Source organism: Marmota flaviventris, chromosome 10 (genome assembly GCF_047511675.1).
Source record: "Marmota flaviventris isolate mMarFla1 chromosome 10, mMarFla1.hap1, whole genome shotgun sequence".
Lineage (NCBI taxonomy): Eukaryota > Metazoa > Chordata > Mammalia > Rodentia > Sciuridae > Marmota > Marmota flaviventris.
The window spans coordinates 1,997,705-2,012,050 of record NC_092507.1 but is presented as its reverse complement, the minus strand read 5'-3'; the positions used below and the strand labels follow the sequence as shown (position 1 = coordinate 2,012,050).

The 14,346-nt window shown below is 61.9% G+C and overlaps 1 protein-coding gene across 1 annotated transcript in view; it reads right to left on the bottom strand.

Annotated features, from left to right (window-relative positions):
• Nucleotides 1–3,768, bottom strand: part of Tp73 (tumor protein p73) — a 47,508-nt gene extending 43,740 nt beyond the window's left edge. Inside the window, exon 1 of the mRNA XM_027947763.2 lies at nucleotides 3,541–3,768. The gene's annotated coding sequence lies outside the window, so the exon portion shown is untranslated. The remainder of the gene's footprint in view (nucleotides 1–3,540) is intronic.
• Nucleotides 3,769–14,346: the final 10,578 nt, after the last annotated feature.

Genomic DNA, 14,346 nt, shown 5'->3' with positions numbered 1-14,346 from the left:
GCTGTGCACCCACTTCCCCCTCACCACCTCCCAGGGAGCAGCCTGGGGAGGTGAGCAAGAGCCCGGGAGTAGATCCGGGTCTGTGGACTTGACCTGCACCTCCACCTCCTGAGCACCACGCCAACCCTGCTTCTCCAGTGAGCATGGGGGCCACCTGCACTGACCTTAGGCTGGCTCCCTTTCGGGGACAGACCTGCAGGGCTGGTCCTCTGGGGAAGCATCAGGGGCCCTAACCCCACCCCTTGAGCCGCGTACCTGGAGGGGCAGCTGGAGCTGCGCTGTCCACCTGGAAGGCAGCGGGGCCCTCACCCAGAAAGTAAGCAACACTGGAGTCCCCGGGGCCTGCTGAGGAGGAGGCCAAGGAGGGTCTCTCCGGGGTCACTGTGCTCCAGGGGGCTCAGCAGACTCTGTCCCACAGATCCCACAGCTCTCTCCCCAACCTACCCCCAAAGCCAAGACTCCCCGACAGAATCAGGACACTGGAGCACGTCCCTCCTTGTCTAACCCCACTGGGCAGCTCTCATGCCGAGCATCAAACCCCAGGCTCCTCACCATGGCCACTGCGCCCCCCCCCAGGCCAGCCTCCCTGGCTCCTCCAGCCCACCTGGAGAGTGTGCACCTCCCGACCACCAACACCCAGGCCTGGGCACTGCCACTCCCTCAGGCCCTGGGCGCTCTAAGGTCCCTTGTCAGCATCCAGGTCTGGGCTTGGAGGCCACCACTGCCTCAGGGAGGCCATCCCCAGCATCCAGCCCGACAGCTGCCCCCCTTCCTTCCTCACCCTGCTCTGCCCAGCGTCCTCCTGCTTCCTGACTTGTCTGCCTCCCCCAGCACTGAGGCCAGAGGGACACTGCGACAGAGCCCGTGCCTGGCTGCTGGCCCCCTCACACCTGCCCAGGGCCTGGGTTGAGAGGGGGTGTGGCCCCTTCCTCCAGGCCCCGGGCACTGCACAGGGGACACCACCTGCGAGCGGGGCCCTGATGGGGGACGCTGTCTGCGTCTTCAGATGGATCATCTTAACTCCTCCCACCGCACTTAGGCCACACCCCTACCCACCTGCCCCCCCCCCCCCCCCCCCCGTGGGCACCGGGCTCCCCACGCTCCCCAGCACCACCAGCAGGAGGCTGGTCTCCTTCCCTTCCCTGCCAGGCCCACATCCCACCACCGCCCTCCCGGCCTTCAGCATGGGCCTCTGCTGCCACCACCAGGAGCATCTGTAGGCACCACAGGAGCCAGATCCACCCGGGGCTGGACAGGGGCTTTCTACAGGCAGGGGACTGGACAGGGGCGTCTGGCTTCGGGAGTGTGTGACTTCAGGGGTCAGGGTGCAGGTCATGATGCACACTCTAGGACGTCCTGCCTGCTGTGGGGTCTATGGCAGGGCCCACGAACCTGCATTGAGCAAGCCACCCCCTGCCACAAAGGGCCGGCCTCTGTCCACCCTGCAGGTGGCCAGCAGCCTCCACTGGGGGAATCCGCTCAGATCCTTCACTGGCATGTGAGGGCCCAGAGACCTGCCCCGAATGACCCCAAGGACACTGAGGACCTGCTGCCCCTCCCGTGATGCCCTGGCCCTCCCTGGCCAGCAGGTCAGGGACCTGAACAGAGAAGGGCAGATGTGGTGTGTGCCTGTCCATGCAGTGTCCAGGTCACACACTGTAGGCACACACAGGGAACAGGGCCCTCTGACCCTGCCCAGGCCTGCCTCAGGGTCCCTCAAGGCTGCAGCGAAATCGCCTGCTGGCTGCAAGGTGACCTGTGTGGCTCCTGTGGGACTGGGACCAGGAGGAACCCTGAGGACTCTCCGAGCCAAACCCAGACCTCAGCCACGGAGCCCTCTGCTGCAGGTCCCCAACCTGCGGCACCCAGGGGATCCTGGCAGCATTTGTGACTCGGGGGTCACAAGAAGAAGGGGCTCAGGACCCACAGCTGGGCCCCCAGTGCCTCCGGACACCAGAGCTGGTGCAGTGCTGGAGAGGAGCCCGCGGCCCCGAGGGCTGGCCCAGGCTCGTGGGCTGAGAGCAAGCCTGGCGACTTTCGTTTTGACTCACCCAGTCCCCTGGGGTCTCATCCAAGTGGTTCTCAGCTTAGCAATCAGCCCCTGGGGGCGCTTGCCTCCTCTGGGGTGTTTCCCTTGTCACGGTGGGTAGGGGCATGTGCTCACAGCCTCTGGGTGGGAAGAGGGTGCTGCCCAACCCTACAGGCCCCCGATGGCCGCTGTTGCAGAATTTCCAGGGCCACTGTGGAGACAGGGGCTGTGGCCACAGCTTCTACAGTGCTGGCGAGTGCTCTGCTCACGGGGCTCTCAGGTCAGCCCTGAGAGGCCGCCCAGTTCAGGGATGAGCAAGCAGCCACCAGAGGCCCCACCCAGGACTGGAGAGGCACCCAGGTCTGCCAAGGGCCTCACCCGCCCCACTATGGCCTCTCTGCACCCGGGAGGAAGAGCTGGCTACCCTGGTGGACCCCTGGCTCTCCACCTTCTTACCCTGCCCATCTCACCTGGTCTCCTCTCCAGAGCCTCCCATATAGCCACCACTCCTGGACCTCCTTCCCTGTCCCTAACGTCCCCTCCTCAGGCTCCTCACCTGTTCCCACACATCTCCTCCCTGTCCCTTGCCTCCAGGTACCGGGCTGTGTGGCCTCCCTGTATCTGGGTCCCCCAGGCCATGCCAGGTCAGGGCCCAGCCCCTGCAGGAAGCTCCCTTTGCTGACTCTGAATCTCAGTGCCCAGCCTGTCCCTCATCCATTGGCACATGGGTGCTACCTGCATGTGGCCCACACGGAAGCCTGAGTTAGACAAAATTGGGGACTTCCTGCCACCTCTCTGCCCCGGCGAAGGACAGACAGGCTCCTAAAGCACCTCTGATAAACTAGACCCCATCGACCCCCAGCTGAGCCCAGCCATGGGGACATCCCCTCCAGCCCGCCAGGCTTGGCCCCAGGGCTCTGGGTGCCCACCCTCCCTCAGCAGATCCGAGGCAGAGCTGCCCACATTCACTCGAGCACAGGAGAGGCGGAGCCCCAGTCTGCACCCCTCCTGCCCCTCGAATCCCAAGTACCAGCCTTTCCAGGGTGAGGACAGGAGGCCAGGCCTCCTCTCTGCAGGCCTGTGCCGTCCCTCAAGCACCCTGCCTACGGTCAGCTCTTAGTTAAGGGGTGGTCACTCTCCCAGCTCCCTTCCCACGACGAATTCCACCCTTTATTTCAGTCACCAAGTCAAAGTGAGATCTGAAATGGCAGACAGGCCTGAGGCCATCCCAGGGACACCCCTCCCGGGCCATTTCAATTCCTCTGAGGCCTTTTCTCAAGGGGACGTACAAAAGGCCTCAGTGCCCATAAGAGCCCCGGCCTGTGCAGAGGGTCCAGGCGGCATCACGGGGGGAGGAAGCCAGGCAGCCGGCTCTCCCAGGAAATGGCGGCGCTTCCTGCGGCCACACAGCCACACTGCAGCAGGGGGGCCAGAGCGGGCTCCGGTGGCCTGTGCTGAAGCCTGGCTCCCTGGCTCCCCGGCCCCCGGGGTGGGGTGGGGGCTGCTCTCACCTGGTGGGCCAGGGCCAGGGTCCCCCTCCTGGAATGATGTCGCCTTCCTCAGTGCCTGGGCAGCGGCCACCTTTGCCTGCCCCTCCTATCCATGGTCCCAGGCCATGTGGCAGACTCCGTCCCTGTCCCCTGAGTGGGGTGGGAGGGGGCCGGCACCCTCAGCAGGGCTGCCAAACAGCCTCCCCCCGCAGGTGAGCCCCTCGCGCTGCCCACGGCGGCCGCTGTGCCGTCTCCCCTGGTCCAGGGAGCCAAGCACAGAGATGGAAGACAAATTTAGCCACCCGCCCCGGGGGAGGGCACAGTGTGTGAAACCCGAAAACAGCTGGGGCGCCCGATTAAGCTCCCTCTCTGCTCCTGGGCCACGGCCCATGGGAAGGGGGATGGGAGTGGAGGCTGGAGGGATCCTGCGCCCTCACCGTGGCCTCCCTCTGGTAGAGGCGGGCCTGCAGTCCACCTGAACCCAACAGGTGGCTTAGTACCCGCGGGAGGCTGGGCCCTGACCACCAGGGCTTCCTGCACTTCTGGAAGGAGACCGTGATTGACTAGCTTCCCGGACCAAACCAAGTCCTGAGGCCCCACGGGAGGACGCTGCCTCAGACCAGCCACCATGGCAGAGGCCCAGTGACATAAACATAAAGCATCGCTGATCCCCAGAAGGCTGGTGACCCCCACGACCTGGAGTCTCCTTTTACCAACTGTGAATGGTGCAGAGTGGCACCCAGCGGGTCCAGGGGCACAGTGGAGTCCAGAAGCTGGGCTCTCAACCCCGGTGTCTGCCCCGGCTGGCCTCACTGAGCTGTGGTGACAAGGCCGGCCTGGGCCTCGGGCCCCTCCCCACCTGCCCAGCCACCTGCCCAGCCACCTGCGCAGCCCACCGCACACCGTGCCTGGGAAGTCCCTTCCCACTTCTCTTTTCTCACCAGCACCGGGAGGCCCTACCTGCGTCCAGACATCCTGGGGCGCCCCTGCCCTCTACTGGCCTGCCTCGGACTTCTTCCCCCCCCACTCCCCCCCACATGCTGGGGTCATGCTGGGACACATGACACCTGCCCCACCCTTCCGTGCCCTGCAGCTCAGTCCTGCCTGTCCCATGAACCAGGTCCCTCCTCCCTCTGTCCACACAGCCCACCTCTGCTGCTCTCTAGCTGTGTGACCTTGGGCAGCTGCCAGGCCCATTCTGAGCCTCTACTCCTCTCCTGTGAAGTGGGGTGGTTGTGGAGCCCGTCCCGGATGCGCCTGGGGCGTCCAATGCTTAGAAAAGGCAAAAGCACCGGGCAGGCTTCGGATCGAGGGCACGCCCAAGTGCAGACAGGCAGACTCTGCAGCTGACCAAGGCTTCCTCAGCATCAGGAGCCGCAGAGGAGGGAGGAAGCCGGGTCCGGCCCCAGCCACCCCCATCAGCACCTCGCTCCCCACTCTCAGAAAGCGGCTGTGAGCACCCTGTGGCGGAGCCCAGCCCACCGTCATCTCTGGAGGAGGAGCCCCCTCTAACAGTGGGGCCCAACATCCGTCCCAGCAGAGGCTGAAGCTGGTGTGAGGGAGAAGGGGCGTCCCCAGCCCCGTGTCTTAAGTGGGGAGGTGAGCACAGAGGGTGAGTCAGAGGCAGGAGGCCCATGGTGTGGACTTCCAAGAAGGGGCCAAGTCAAGCGTGGCTTGGAGAAGTGGCCTGCCGAGCCGCGTGGGCAGCCAAGCGCAGCCTCCCTGCAGCACCAGCCACCTGTCAGAGTGGCCCCGGGCGGGGCTGTGGGAGTGGAGTGCGGGCAGCCATTAGCTCCGGCCAGCCTGGCGGGCGCAGATAGAGGTGCAGGATGGCTGACTGCCACGGACAGAAGGGGGGCAGGTGAAGGGCTGGGAGGAAGAGGAGCCTGCAGTCAGAGTGGGCATTTGAGTGGACAAGGGCCCCGGCAGGACAGGGGACTGGTGAGGGCAGGCAGGTTTTCATGGCAGTGGTCACAGCCCCACCCACAGCCTTTCCCTCCTGTGCCACCCCACGCCCACAGGCTGCCAGGTCCCCAGGCCTCTCTACTTGAATCCTCCTGTCCTGGCCCCCTTTCTGCCCCAAGGGCTCCCTATGGGGCAGAAAGTGTGGCGGTGCCAGTCGGAGGGGCCCGCACTGTCCTTTGGAACAGTCTCCTGAGACAAGCTCTCCAGTGCTTCAGTCCCCCCTGGTCCTCACTCCCAAGCTGACATCCCGACTGGCCACACTCTCTGGTCACCCCCCACATTCTTCTCTGCTGTGCCCCAGTCCTGGCCAGGTCCCTTCCTCCCTGCCTCTGGGCTCCACCCACGGCTGACGACCACCCACCCCAGGTCGGAGTGATTACACCCTCTCAGACACCTGTCAGTCTCTAGGAGCCTCCGCACAGTCCCTTGCTCCTGTTCCGAGGCTTGGTCCTGCCCCTGAATGCCACCTTCCTGCCAAGTCGCACACTGGATGTGCCCCCAAGTTGCCATGAGTGTTGACCATCTGTCCCCCCCTCCAGCAACTCTGTCTGCTTCCCCTTGCCCACTCCTGGGCCCTGGACCACCAGAACTTTCTGGACACTCAACAGTGCCAACCTTCACCCGGAGCGAAGGTTGTATTTGGGAATACCTGCAACCCACACAGTAACCCAGGAGTGAGTTTCCAGGAGTACTTACATGGCACAGAGAGAGCAAGCAGCTCGCCTGGGGCCACACAGCTTGAAAGTGCCAAGGCTGGGTTGAGTCTAACTCCAGTGAGGTCCGCCTGACCCCTCCCACCAGGCAGTGGCACCCTCTGGGAGAGCCTTCTAGCGAGACGCAGGGAGAAACAGCTTTGCCCCTAGCATGGAGGGTGAAGAGGAAGACTGGCTCAGCCTAGAAGCAGGCCAACGTCCACAGTGGGTTGCAATTTTGAGGGTCTTAGAGCTGACAGAGAGCTAGGGGGCTGGGCTGGGGACCCGACAGCCCTCCAGGTCGCAGAGAGGCAGGCCTGGGCTCTGCGTGGAGGTCTCGCTGGACCCTGGCTGGTTCTGAACCTGTGTCCGTGCGCTTCGGGGACAAGGAGGGGATTCCAGCCTCAGGAAGGGAGTGGGGTTGGTTGGGGAAGGTCACCTGTGGGCACATTGTGGGCCAGGGGCTGGTGGGAAATGAAACTGGCCTTGGTGAGGGTCGGGTGAGGGCAGGAGGGCATGGACACACAGTGACGGGGACCCAGGTGGAAGCGGGGAGCCACCAGCACGTGTCCCGACCCTGGGCCCAGGCTCTCTCTGACCTTCGTGCCCTTTCAGTCTATCCTTCCACCCAGCAGAGTCAGCTGCCTGCAGCCCCCACCACCTGTTTTCCAGTCCCCAAAATAGGCCGCCTCGCTCACCCTCCTTGCAGGACAAATCTATGCCAAGCTTCCGGCAGACTCCTGGACGAGGTGGTATGAGGGGTGCAAGGTGACTGCCGTGACCATCTGCCACCTGAGCTCTAGCTGCCTCTGGTCGGCATGGCGCGCCCCCATTCTGCCCCACCTGGAGGGCGGCCTGCTCTGGGCTCTCCCTGCATCTACCCCCACCCCTCTTGAGGGTCTCACCCACTCCTGCCCCCCAGGCAAATTCCAGTTGACCCTGCCTGGTGGGACCTGGAGGGGGCCAAGGGCCCCTACACTCCCCACCAGCCCCCAGGCCAAGTCCAGCAGAGTCCCTGACCAGCAGCAGGACCAGGAGGGGCAGCTGCAGAGGCCTTGCTCCTTAGGCCCTGGATGGCCCCCTCGGTCCCCACGGGTCCCTCAGCTCCTCTGCAGGGGGAGACGCCAACGTGCGTTTCGGGATCTAATGCTAGAAGTCCAGTGTGTGTTGCTCATTGCCATCACCCCAGGTCCGAGGGGTGCTTAGTGCAGTCAGACCTCAGACAGAGTGACTGGGCAGTCTGAGCGGGCAGGGGCTGCAGGTCAGGGAAGGTCAGCATGAGTCCTGGGGAAGAGCCACGTGGGGGAACCTCTCCCCTCCCGTGGGCTTCATCTGCTGAGAGTTCAGGGAGAAAGTGCTGAGGATCCAGAACGTTCCCGCGGCTCTCACTGGCCCTGCTAGCACCTGCTCTAGGGATGAGACCCTCAGAGCCGCACGGAAACACACCTGAAGGGACAGAGCAAGTCAGAAAGGCCCCAGCCCTGGCCCTAGACCAGGTCCCTCCAGCAGGCCTGCAGAGGCCAGGCCTGAGCAGAGGCCCAGGAGGGGACAAGACAGAAGGGGCAGCTGGTTTCCCCACCCACCTCTCACCACCGGCACTTGGACGGGGCCCACAGCACACAGCCCTCCTCACCCCAGAGGACCCCCGTCTCAGGTGGGACTGCGTGACTCCCTGGCCGGGGCGTCCATCCCCGCGCAGGACGGCAGTGCTGGGTGGACGCAGGCAGAGGGAGCAGGCTGGCCGAGCGCACACACTGGTCTGGCTGGAGGCAGTGGGTGAGCGCCTGGGAGGCCAGGGCCTGGCAGTGCCACAGGACAGGAGGGAGCTGGGGAGAGCTGGGGGACTCTGGGCTGGCCACGAGGCTGAGCTGTGGTGGCTTCCAGGAGGGTCAGCGCCCGGATGTAGTCACATTGGGCAGCTGCTCAGTGCCCCCTTGGCAGGGGGTGGGAGTTTCCAGCAGGTCTCAGGGGGAAGTGTCACCAGAGCTACTCTGCTCCTGGCCCTGTTGCCCAGCTCAGGGTCACATGAGAAATCCTGCCACCCGACTGCGGACCGATGGCTCTCAAAAGCACCACGCCACAGTGGCTTGTCCCCTCAGGGGAGCTACAGGCAGGTCTCCACCAGCCCTGCCTGACACCCTTGCCCACACCACACCTTGTTCTGGCCACCGGTGGGAGGCAGTGAGGAGGGGGCTCCACAACCCAGGGCACCTGTGGAGCTGCTCACTGGGGCAGGAGGAGGCAGCAGAGCCCACGCCTACCTTGGCTGAGCTGGGGCCCCGGGAGAGTCGGTGGGGCCAGGCAGAGGTGGCCGGGAGGCCTTGGGCTCCTGGCTCCGCAGACCGGCAGTGGCAGCAGCGTCCGGTCGCCTAGGTGATGACATTGGATTCGCGGAAGCTGGGCGGCAGTGTGGCCAGCCTCAGCCAGGGCCAGGGGGTGGAGCATGGCTCAGAGCCCTGGGGCTGGGGACCTGCCACCAGGAGAGCACAAGGCACACTGTGATCCCCCCAGCCCCGCCCTTGTCCCAGGGACCTGGGGGACAGGCTCCCACTGCACCAGAAAGCCAGCTCAGGAGGTGGGGCATTCAGGGGGAGGGGGATAGTCTCAACCCAAGTTTCTGCTCCTTGTAGAAATTTTTAAGTTGTGTTTACTTGTGCATCATAATTGTACATAACAGTGGGATTCACAGTGCGCGGTGCACGCACACAACACGGTCTGGTGAGTCTCAGTCCCCAGTACCTCCCCTTGCCCTCCACTCCTCCGTCCCCACCCCCTCCTCTACTCTACGGGTCTCCCTTCTGTTTTCATGAGATTCCATTTTTATTCTTTTTTTTTTCCTCTACAGCTTCCACAAATGAGAGAGAACATCTGACCCTTGGCCTCATGAATCTGGTGTATTTCACATTTCATGATGCTCCAGCTCCATCCCTGCAGACGTCTTCAGGCACATGCAACTACAGAGAATAACTGAGGAGCTAGGATCCCTCTCCCCCTCAGCACCTGCCTGTCTCCCAGATTCTCTTTTGCCCCTGGAGCATTTAAAGACAAATACCGTATCCCATCATTTCACCTGCAATGTGCCGGTGCGTTCTTCCAACAGCCAGAGGTCCGTCTTTTTAAAAATTAGGTCAAGCCATGAAGTTGCTGACGCTCCACTGTCTGTCCTGCACACACAGCGCGTGCCACACTACAGAATTCCGAATGTCCAAGCCCACGTTTTTACCGCTAGACGGAGGACTTCCAGGGTCCCCACCCGAGCTTGGGGAAACTAATCTGTGGTGGCCCACTGTCCCAGCTTCCTGCCCCACCACAGGCCACAGGACCGGAAGCTCACTCCAGTTCTGAGTGGCCTTGCCTGAGGAGGCCTTGCGGATGGCATGAGAAGGGGAAGCTTCCGGTCACCTGGTGGCACCCAAGGAAGCACAGGCTCCTAAAGGGAGGGCAGATCACCCCACCCTGCCCAGGGTCCCACCTGCCCCCACCTGACCCTGAGTAGCAGGAGCCAAGGCTGCCTGGCCGCTGGCTCCTCAGGCCGTTGAGGGTGCACCCTGCGGTCACAGCTGACACCACTGAAGGGCAGGGACTGGGCCTGAGCGGCTCTGGTTCTCTGAACTCAAACGCTCAGAAAGTCCGAGGTCCACTCTGGTTCTGGCCCTGTCTTTGGGAGCTGGCAGCCCTCAGGGTCCCCGTGTGTCATGGGCTGTGAGCTGTGAACACCCTCGTGTGCTCTGCAGAAATAGGAATGAGCTTGACTGGGGGGTTTGCCAGCCCCTTGCTGTGTTATAAAATAGGATACTGTCTCACTTACCTAAGTTAATTTTTTTTAATGTGAATTCTTTTTTCTTTCTCTTTTAGGTACTGGGGTGGAGCACAGGGGTGCTTAACCATTGAGCTACATCCCAGTCCTTTTTTATTTTTTACTTTAAGACAGGATTTCACTAAGTTGCTGAGGCTGACCTTGAACTTGAGATCCTTCTGCTTCAGGCTCTGAGTTGCTGGGATCACAGTGTGTGCCACCAGGCTGGGCCAAAAAGTCGTGAACTCTGACAAAGCCTGGGGCCTGGGGTATGGGATTCGGGATGGTGGGCCTGGAATTCATTTGAACCATAGGGTAGTGCTGGGGCCAGGGATAGAGGGCAGGGCACATCCAGTTTGCAAAACCCTATTAGTCCTTAGAGGAACCCTAGGGTCCTGCTGTGGAGCTGTGAGGAGAGGCACCAAGGGCCCTACCCAGAGCTGCCCCTTAGGGGAGGTGTTCTCCCCTCACCTCATGGAAGCAAAACTTAGGCAGGCCACGTGGGAGGGTGGCACTTGAGCCGGCTTCTGCTGGTCCGGGAGCTGGCCACTCTCACACAGATTGTCTCAACTTCTGACACTGGATTTTTGTCAGTGAACTCCCAGGGAGCGGCTCAGACAAGGGCACGGCAATTCAAAGAGAGCTTACAGACGGGCTAAGTAATCTCACTCCTACCGCACCGCCAGGCCCAGGCGCCTTCTCAGAGTCACCTGCTGTCACCAGTGCCATCAAGAGTGGGTTGGACTGGGAGAACAGAAACTGGAGGGGTCTTCATCACAACCAAGCAAAGAAAGATGAAGTTGGCAAGTTAAGGTTCTTAAAAGAACTCAGGGGTCAGACAATGGCAATACCCAAGATTCACACGCGTCCCCGTGATCCGCACATGTCTCCTCACATGAGTCTTCCTGGGATCTTACATGTTTGGGGTGGTGGCTGCCATTTCACCATCCAGCACAGACCCTTCCTGTGGGTCTAGTCCTTTGAAAACCCACCAACGGATGAGGGGCAGTGTTCCTAGAATTACGTTGACCTCAATCTTCCAGCGGCCCGTCTTGCTATTTTTACCAGAACTCATCATTTCCCCATTAATCCAATTAGCGTCCTGTTTACCCAAGCCTCCTTTCAAATTTGCAGCTTCCTTCTGAAAGCTCAGGGACACTTTCACAACCTCGTCTCTCCTCCCTCATTATTGCCAAATAATTAGTCAAGGAGCCATCCCTGATCAAAAATTAAGGACCCAGAAGCAAGCCGGAGCATGCCTTACTCAGAAGAGAGAAATGACAGGAGGCTCTTCTAATTACTAGGGTTTGTTGACAGTCATTGACAGCAGGAGGCAAAGGAGGTGTCGGCAGGAGGGAGGACCCATGTCTAAGGCGAGTGTCTGCAGAAGGCTGAGCTGTCTGCAGTTTGCTCCTCTGGTTTCCATGACCAATAGGGCCCTCTGCAATTTGGGAGTGAGCTGGAACCTGCATTGTGCAGGGCACAAATTCCCAGGACCCCAAAGAGGCTGGTGGAGGGTTGGCTTGCTTATTGAATCCTGCTGGCCTGGGTTGTCAAGTTTAGCCAGAAGTGCCCTCTTCCAAACAAGGAATGCACCTCCTCTTCATGGCAGACACATCCAGAAGGGCGGCTGGGTTTTCTGCAGAAGTGAGACCCCTCTTTGCTGTGAGACCCTCTTAGCTGCTGCCTGAGGCCTCTCTGGATTCTACAAGCCCACCCCCCACCATGTCACAGGTGGGCAGGACACTACAGGACCCAGGTTGCTCTCCCTGTTCTCTCACGATGGCCAGAAACCCTCACAGGCTAACTGAGCCAGGAAAACCAGGCCTGTGCATTGGCAGAGCAGCCTCTGCCTCGCAGGTGGGCACCACCCAGGTGAGAGGGCAGGCTGCAATCCTCCAGGACTTGCTGAACCCAGTGGAGGAAACACAGCCAGGAAGTCACCTCCATAGTCCCAGGAAGTGGTGCAGGGGGAGAGGGGCGCTTCCCTGCCCACTGTGAAGGACCCAGTGAACTTCATGCTATCCCTCTGGAGGAGCAGCCTGCTCAATTAGCAGAGCTTCCCCAGACAGCCCCAGGGCTGGCACCTCAGAGCAGCAGGTGAGCCATTATAGCCCCTGCCCCTTCCCAGGGGCACTTAGAGCCACAGGGTGTGATCTGCCAGCTGCCACTGGGCGGGGACCCTGCAGGAGCTGAATCCTTCCAATATGCAGTGACTCTGGGCTGTATGGGGTGCCCTGCCCAGGCCCTGCCTCCTGGCTGGCAGGAGGCGGGGTGGGGATGCCCAGATGTCTGTGCTAGTCTGGTGGGAGAGGAATGGGCTGGGCCAGCCTTTCCTGGGCGCCTGGTGTCCGCTACACTGCCCTCCCTCAGGGGCTCTCAGGTGAGCCACAAGCAGCTCCAAGTGCACAGCTCAGGCCTCCCCAGAGATCCCGCAGCATGCAGTCAGGTGGGTGGACCCACAACTCGCAGGCTCTGGGTGGGGCACAGGACACACTGCCCCAAAACATGGCACAAAGACTGCAGAAGCCGGAAGGTCACTGTCACTGTCACATCCACCCCTGAAGCAGGCCACGCAGGAAGGCTGGAGCCTTCCTCTGGAGCTCTCAGTGCCCCAGGCCGGAGGAAGGGGAGGCCCCCAGGGCCCCATAGAGCTTGATGGGAACCAACAGGCTGCGTTCCACCCTTCCCCTGCGACCCCCTGTGCCCCGTCACAATCTTGCTGCTCACTTGGGGTGTGATCGCAGGGTTCCCTGGTTCTCTGGGTCTTCCTGTCCCTCACCTGGGCTGTTTTCTCTTGCCGACCTGCCTTTTGTTACAGGGGCCCCCCCTGCCTCACTCTGGGTGGCCTGACGCCCACTTCTGGTCTCTGTCCCTTCACTGATCTCCTGGACTTCTAATTCCCCACCTGTAAATGGGGGAAATGGACACCAAATACAAAAAAGGGTCCCCAACCCGCATTACTCACAGCAGGGGAAGCACCAAACCCACCGTTCCCTGTTGTGGCTGTGACTCACCCTTGTATTGGCACCTGCAATGCAGGTGGGGACACAGAGGCAGGTTTCTTATACACTGGAGGGTTTTTCCTCTGAGGACTGCCAGCAGGGCGGGATGGAGGGTTTTTCCTCTGAGGACTGCCAGCAGGGCGGGAGGGCTCCCCTCACCCAGGGGCCACTCGAGGGCCCTATTCCCTCCCGCAGCCCTGGGGACCTTGTCACCTCCACCTCAGGCTGCTCTTGCAGGAAGCTGAGTCCAGCTCCACGGCCCATGGACTGTCCCTCTAGTGCCCCCCACTGTCCCCTCCACAGCCCTGGTGTCTATATTGGGGTTCAGGACACATCATCCCAATGTGCTCCTAGGAGGTTGGAACACACCCCCTCAACCCACCCCTCTGGGGCGCAGTGACTGTCTGGCTGTCTGTCTGGCCTGCAGAGCGGCCCTCATGCTCCAGGCTGTGAGCAGGAGCAGAGCTGGGGAGAGACTCCCATCCGGACACGGGGGGGGGGGGGGGGGGGGGGGGGGGGCGGAGCCAGGCAGTTACTCACCCTTCACTTCCCCTCGCCCTCTGCCTCCACCACCCAGCAGCCCCAAGCCCCTGCTGCCTTCTGCAGCCAAGGCTGCCTCCAAGCTGCGTCTCTGAGGGCCCCTGCGTGCAGCTCCATGACCACCAGAGCTTCTCCTGCTCCTATATCTGCTGTTCTCCCTCTTGGTGACCACGAGAGGTCGACGGTGGCTGGGACTATCAGAGCTGCAGGATCCGGGACCCCAGACAGAAAGCCCGGGAAGGTGAGAGGGCAAGGTTCTCATACATCGGCTGTCCTGCCCGTGGAGTCTGGTGGAGCCCTGGGGCTGGGGTCTTCCCCTCCCAGCTCGGACCAGAGAAGGAGCCTGTGAAATAGCTCCAGACCAGCGACCTGGGCTCTTCTCCCCTCTGCCTTTTCTCTCCCTCTCTTCTTCTGTGCTGGGGAGGCCTCATGCACGCCAGGCGAAGGCTGACCCCTGGGCTGCTCCCAGCCCCAGTGGGCTTCGCCTGGTACCATGCTTTCTGACCCCCTTCCTTCATCACTGAGATAGCTGTTGTCTCCTTCATCTCTGCCCTCCTGTCACTTGTGAAGAAGGGCAGAATTTGTAGGGCAGGAAAAGGACAACCTGTACACCTGGTGACCATGCCAGCCTCGCAGACTGGTGAGTTCAGGATTCCCATGGACCTGATGTCCATGCAGACGGACTTTGCTGTGGGTCCCCAGGGCAGAAACCCATGATGGATGGTGTTTTGTCTCCCTTCACCTGTGGGATGTCCTGAGCGCTGGCTCTGTGACCAGCAGGAATGCTTTTTGGTCTTGGCCAGCAGGGGCACAGTCGGGCTTGCATCAG